This window comes from Macaca nemestrina, chromosome 16, assembly GCF_043159975.1.
Source record: "Macaca nemestrina isolate mMacNem1 chromosome 16, mMacNem.hap1, whole genome shotgun sequence".
NCBI lineage: Eukaryota > Metazoa > Chordata > Mammalia > Primates > Cercopithecidae > Macaca > Macaca nemestrina.
This window is the reverse complement of record NC_092140.1, coordinates 39,093,286-39,099,285: the sequence shown is the minus strand read 5'-3', so window position 1 is coordinate 39,099,285 and position 6,000 is coordinate 39,093,286. Positions and strand designations below refer to the sequence as shown.

At 39.1% G+C, this 6,000-nt stretch overlaps 1 protein-coding gene and 1 long non-coding RNA gene across 8 annotated transcripts in view; one reads left to right on the top strand and one right to left on the bottom strand.

Moving 5' to 3' along the window:
- Positions 1–1,769: 1,769 nt before the first annotated feature.
- LOC105481746 (uncharacterized) lies at positions 1,770–5,086 on the top strand. Of its 2 annotated transcripts, none has more exons than XR_011614734.1 (3): positions 1,770–1,830; positions 3,562–3,665; positions 4,129–5,086. It is a non-coding gene; the product is annotated as an uncharacterized lncRNA (long non-coding RNA). The 2 variants fall into 2 exon arrangements; XR_987157.2 differs by having other exon boundaries at positions 3,518–3,665.
- A 344-nt stretch (positions 5,087–5,430) lies between these two features.
- Positions 5,431–6,000, bottom strand: part of LOC139359089 (uncharacterized) — a 672,031-nt gene continuing 671,461 nt past the window's right edge. For 4 of the 6 annotated variants that reach the window (XR_011614724.1, XR_011614726.1, XR_011614727.1 and 1 more), the window contains one exon: positions 5,436–5,518. The gene's annotated coding sequence lies outside the window, so the exon portion shown is untranslated. Of the gene's footprint in view, positions 5,519–6,000 lie in introns of all 6 variants that reach the window. The other 2 variants (XR_011614728.1, XR_011614729.1) reach the window with 1 other exon arrangement.

The window sequence follows — 6,000 nt, the reverse complement described above, 5'->3', positions numbered from 1 at the left end:
ACTATATGTTGCAGAGCTACATGTCCCTTTCTGATCAACGGGCTCTGATAAATTAATTAGGAGCCAGTGAATGATTGTCCATGCTCTTTCCTCTGTTGCAGACGCCTGTGTCTAGAAAGATGGAGCTCCAGGTTTTGCAGCGGGAACTCATTTGGTAAGACTGTTCCCTCCGATAATGTGCGAGGCAGAATGTGTACCCAATGAATGTGTGTCTCTAGCATGAGAACTCGCAAAGCAGATATTAATCTGTGCTGGTCACTATGGGTTGTATTTGATAAGGAATTATAAGAAAAACAGTTCTGAAAAGTATTATCTGTTTGCCAGCAAGAATGAAAAAAATAGTTCAGATATTTGGGGTCTTGAATGAGTTAAACCAGTAATTGCTTTCAATCCTAAATAGTAAAAGAGAAAATGTTAAAAGACGTTAAAATTGAGCTGTTTACAAAAACAAACAAGCAACAGCAACAAAAATAAATAATAGATTTAGACTGTACTTTTACTCATAAAAAGGAATTAATGAGATAAAAATGCCTTAGGGAAAGATCAAACTAAGGGCCTGAGGCCCAGTAATCTTTTCAATTGGAAAAATAGCTCAGGTAAAAGAGCTTAAGGGTTCCATTCTGTCATCAAATCCAGATAGACTCAAGAAAACTACCGGGGTCTTCAAGCTGGGAGAGGTACAGGCACACGAGTGTAAAGAAATACAGATGAAGTGAGAAGTGTGTTAGATAAAGAATCGTAGCTGTAGCTATTGGCACATGGAATTAATTGGAATTCAATAGGTTAGAAAAACCAACAAAGTTTTAAGAGAGTTGTATTGCTTAAGAAACTGTGAGCCTGCACTAAAAGTGTTTGAGACTCTAAAACAAGGGTGTCCAATCTTTTGGCTTCCCTGGGCCACACTGGAAGAAGAAGAATTGTCAAACTAACTAACACTAGTGATAGCTGATGAGCAAAGCCAAAAACCAAAAACAACAACAACAACAACAACAACAACAACAACAAAAACTCGTGATATTTTAAGAAAGGTTACAAATTTGTGTTAGGCTGCATTCAGAGCGGCCCTGGGCGGCGTGCTAAAACACCTCTCAGGCCCTGAGTAGGAAGTAGGCTAAGAAAACTTCATATTCTCTAGGATCCATCTTATATGAGCCCAAGAAGGGAGAAAGGAAAGGAAAAATATCTCCCTGAGGGTGGAGACAGAAGACACAGAGACCAAGAACCAAGCTGGATCCTCCAGGAGAGCAGAGTCTGGGCCTCATGAAGGTAGGGTACTCAAAAAACGTCTGCCTGGAAGGAATTCAGAATTTTTCAGGAACAGGGACTCCTGTTTCCTTTTTCAATTATGACATGTGTAAGTGCCAGATAACTTGTCATTTTAGTTGCTAGGTTTCCAAAGCTATGGGAGCTACCTGTAGACTTGACATGGAGAGTACAGTATGCAAGGATTTTGTATCCAAGGATTCGACCATCTGTGGATAGAAAATATTTTTTAAAAACTCAATAAAAACAATATAACAATAAAAACTAATATAAACAAAACAATATAGCATTAACTATTTACATAGTATTTACATTGTATTAGGTGTTGTAAGTAATATAAAAATGATTTAAAATATATGGAAGGATATGTATAAGTTGTGTGCAGATACTGCACCATTTTATATCAGTGATTTGAGCATCTGTGGATTGGATATCTATGGGGGTCCTGGAACCAAACCCCCATGGATACGGAGGGACAATTGTATCACTCAGAGATTCTGGATTCTGGACTTTGAGCTCAGTGCCATAACTGAGGAAGACCGTGGGGCTTTCTCTCTTAGACGGGAGGTAGGTATAATTGTCATACATATCTATACCACAGGGAGACTGCACTGAATATCTGGAGAAACAAAAGGGTAAATTGTGGCAGATACTACCAGTCCTTAGCAATATTTCCAGTTCTCCTTTTTCACTCCTCTAGTCAGTAGGCTGGGGCTAGATGACGGGTCCCATAGCCTGACTGTGTCTATCAGGAGGCAATGCATTATTTTCCGGCCCAAAGTACATGAGAGCTGATGGACTCATTTCCCACATTCTCCTCCTCTTCCACAGTGAACCCAGAGCTTTGGGTTGAGATGGGGGTGCCATAATATGGAAGTACTCTGAAAAACGGAGCTTAAAGGTTTTTAACAGGTAAACGTGCAGTCCAAATTCTTAATTTGTTCTTGTTGTTGTTGCTGTGGAGGGCATCTGTCCAAAAGCTTTCAGGACACACATAGACTTTACATGAGCAAGGAAAAAAATGTGTGTTTAGACACTGAGATGTTAGTGTTTTTGATAATATAACTGGATCTCATAGATACATTTATCTTAGACCATTCTATGCTAAATACACACAAACATACATGCATACATATCTAATGCATTAGTTAAAAGAAAATACATTTCAACTTTTAAGCCAAGAAAATGTAAGTAAATATTTAACTTATCTCAAGTGAAGACTTTACACATAATGTGGTGAAAACAACACAAGTGAAAAAGTAGATCTGATTACTTGCAAATAACACTTTTGAATATCAGAAATATCAACAACTAAATGAAAGTTAATGACATGCTGGGGAAAACATTTTTTGCAATAGAGGGTTTATGTCCTAATATATAAGAGGCCCTTAAAAATGAGTATCTTAAAATATCGGCATCACACACACACACACACACGCAAAGACAAAGAATATAAACGTAATTCTTCCAATTTATGAAACAGAAATACAGACAGATACCTTCCAAAGCCATCAGAATCTGAACCAGTGAAGAGGAGCACGTTGGCTTTCCTGCCCAATTAACAGTCATAGAAGATCGCCTGAACTGCCCCTGGGGTGTGGATATGCACCCTGAAAATATTTGACATACCAGAGCATACTTGGATGTGTATATACATATTTGTGAGAAATGTGAAAATAAATTGTTTTAGATTTTAATATTTTTCTTTATGTCTAACTTTCTTTAAGCATCAATGAGTTTTAAAAATGTAAAAATATTATAAATATTTTTGTGAGGCAAAAGGAATATTGTTGGGTCTTCTAGTTACAAACCACAGGATCCTAGAGATAACAATGAACACTCCCAAAAGCTCCCATTTAGGAAGTTTTTGGTTGATGGCATGACCCTTGAAGGGATCTGACCTCCTGAGAGAGTGACTCATAAATAATTACTATTTTTTATGATACAAATATTTTTGAAGAACAGCTAAAGTCTTCATTAAAATGGCATTATGCTCCTATGAGATTTCCCCATTCCCTAAGATTAATATCACAGTTGAGGAGACCTGAGTATTTTTTTTTTTACCTTACAATTGTACATGAGTAATTATTTTGTGCAGTGCCATAGGTTAAATGCATATCATGAAATTCACTGTCCCCCCGATTGCCATTTCTGTCACTTAAGTCAATGGAAGTCCACAAAAATACAGTATGACTCAGAATATTGGAGCTGTGGCTAAGCAAGAAAAGTTCATTCAAAATTGATTTTCTTTCAGGAATCCTTGATATTCTTCATTCCAATTGTTCACCTCTACTGTAGGGCTCAGTAAACACTTAAGGAAGTTGCCGTGCACTGCAGCCTGCCGGAGACATGAAGGAATGTACAGGAGGATAATCGCAACATCATCAACTCAATTCTCCAAGGTAGCTGGCCAATAATGCTGTTCTAATTGAATAACTTATCCACAGCTATTTCCCCTGGGAAAGCCGAAGGCTCAGCCTCGGAAAGAGGCAGATGGTGCCGCATATACAATGAAACCTGTAATTTTCTCTTGCCATTGGACATGTTAACAGTGGGCTGTTTCTGCTTATTCCTTAGTATTTTATTTTAATAGTCCCTTCCCAAATTATAATGTACGATGAAGCAGCCAAAGACAGATTCAGTGATACATATCATATTTAATTTATCATACCTCTAGCTCACTGAACAACTCACTTGGTAGTCAGCAGCAGTATATGTCAGGGACAGGTGCAAGCTGAAAAGAAAGCGACAGAAAAGGACCCAATTAAAACCAAAAGGGGAGATGAGTCTTCAGGGTGACATGGCATTCACTAGCAGCAAAGTGTGCAGTATCAAATGCATTCTAATTCTGATTTTTTTTAACAGTAATTTGCCATGGGACAGGCACACCCCACGTGTTTGGGAAGACAATGGGAAGGTTCTGTTTTCTGCTCCAAGACTGATTCAACCAGTTGGATCTGGAAGGGGATAAAGGGCTGTGTGGCTGCTTGATTTTCATTGTCTAGTGGCAGCCAAAGTTGGAAAAGAGAGAAGTGCAGACTTTAAAGGCAAGCAGCGACAGCTCATCAGTGGTCTAACAACACGACAGATGACAGGCCCAGAGGCACACCCAGGGCCGCCAGCCCATCAGCCTGTGCAGGATGTCAGAGAGCAGCTGCAGCAGTGGAAGAAGATCATCCAGACTTGAATGTTTGGGCCTTGCTAAGACCATAGAGTCTTTGTGCTTTGGAAACAGTCCTCCATACAGAGACCCCTTCCTAGAAAAGAGTGGAAAGAAACCAAGGTAGAATGGGCACAAGAGAAAGGAGACCATGCTAATACTCTTGTGCAATGCTTCTTGGGCAGGAATTATGTCATAAAGAATGTTCCATTCTGCAAAGCCATGTCTCTCTCTCTGTGGTTTGCCTCAGAGGAGGGGCCTTTCATAGCTGTAGTGAGTAAGGGGGACCTCGCTGATGTTCATCAGATATGCCAAGGCACAGGAAGAAAGCATTGAGGTCACAGGGCAGCTCAGGTCCGCCTGTGGTAATTGAAAACGGGTGATGAGATGGGGTTGATTTTAGTTTGGAAAAGTAAATTAGTGCTGCACCACTCGGACATGGCTAATTCAGGAAGCCTCTGGCTTGTATGAGACACCCAACATGCCTTTCAGAGAGAAATGACACAACAATTAATGTGTCAAATAATAATGTGCCACTCGAAGAAAGATAATTGTACCCAGCGTCAGGTAGTTATTAGGTCAGAACGAATGCTCATCCTTTCAAAGGCAACAGCGTCTATTCACTCTGGCATCCTACTGTAAGTACAGTATTGTGTTCATAATCACACAGACTGAAACCAGGGACACTGGGTTTTATCTGATTTTTCTACATTTGGCATTCCCTAAACAGCAAACTCAGTCATGTGAAACACAAATGAGTGTGATGAAAGACAGACTGTTATACCGGAGAACAGGCTTTCTGTGCTTTTCACATAATATACAGCATGGGGACTGTTCCCAAGAAGGTTTAAGCATATGTAACAAAAACTATCAGACCTGAGTTTGCTCATGTGTAAATGATAGTCTTTCCTTCTGGTGATTTAATGCATGAGGACATCAGTCAGTCACGTCATGGCCTCAGAAGTCCTTGTTCAATTTCTGGTGCCATAACTTACTCGATGTGGGATCTGGACAAGTCATTTAACCTCACTGCGATTCTGTTTCCTCATTTGAAAAGCAGAAATAGAAGAGCCTGCTGTATATTTAGCTCCACATCTGTTGGGAGGTCAAAGAAGAAAGGATATGAAAAGATGTTTGTAAATATAAAGAACCATGTAAATATAAGACATTATTTTATTAGTGCTCCAGATCAATTGATGTTTAGTGAATGATAAAATGTGATATCTTTTGAACAGACAGTTTTACTTAAAAACTAGGCAATGGCTTCTGTCTTTACAAATGAAAACCTTCATAATAAATGGGGGCTCTCAAGACCACCTGCCCAAAACTGAACTAAATCCTCATTTCATTCAACCAAGAATGGGGAACTGAAATACATGATGATTATATATGCATATGCTTCTGTTTCATCCACTCAGGCATGCTTGTGATGAGATATGAAAAATTAGCCATCTTTAGAAGGAGAGAAACACTGGGTTCGGGGGTATTTTTTCTGTACAAACAATTGGCCTGGTTATTGTCTAAAGGTATTTAAAATTAATAGAATGCAATTTTATGCTATATAAAATATTCAAAGC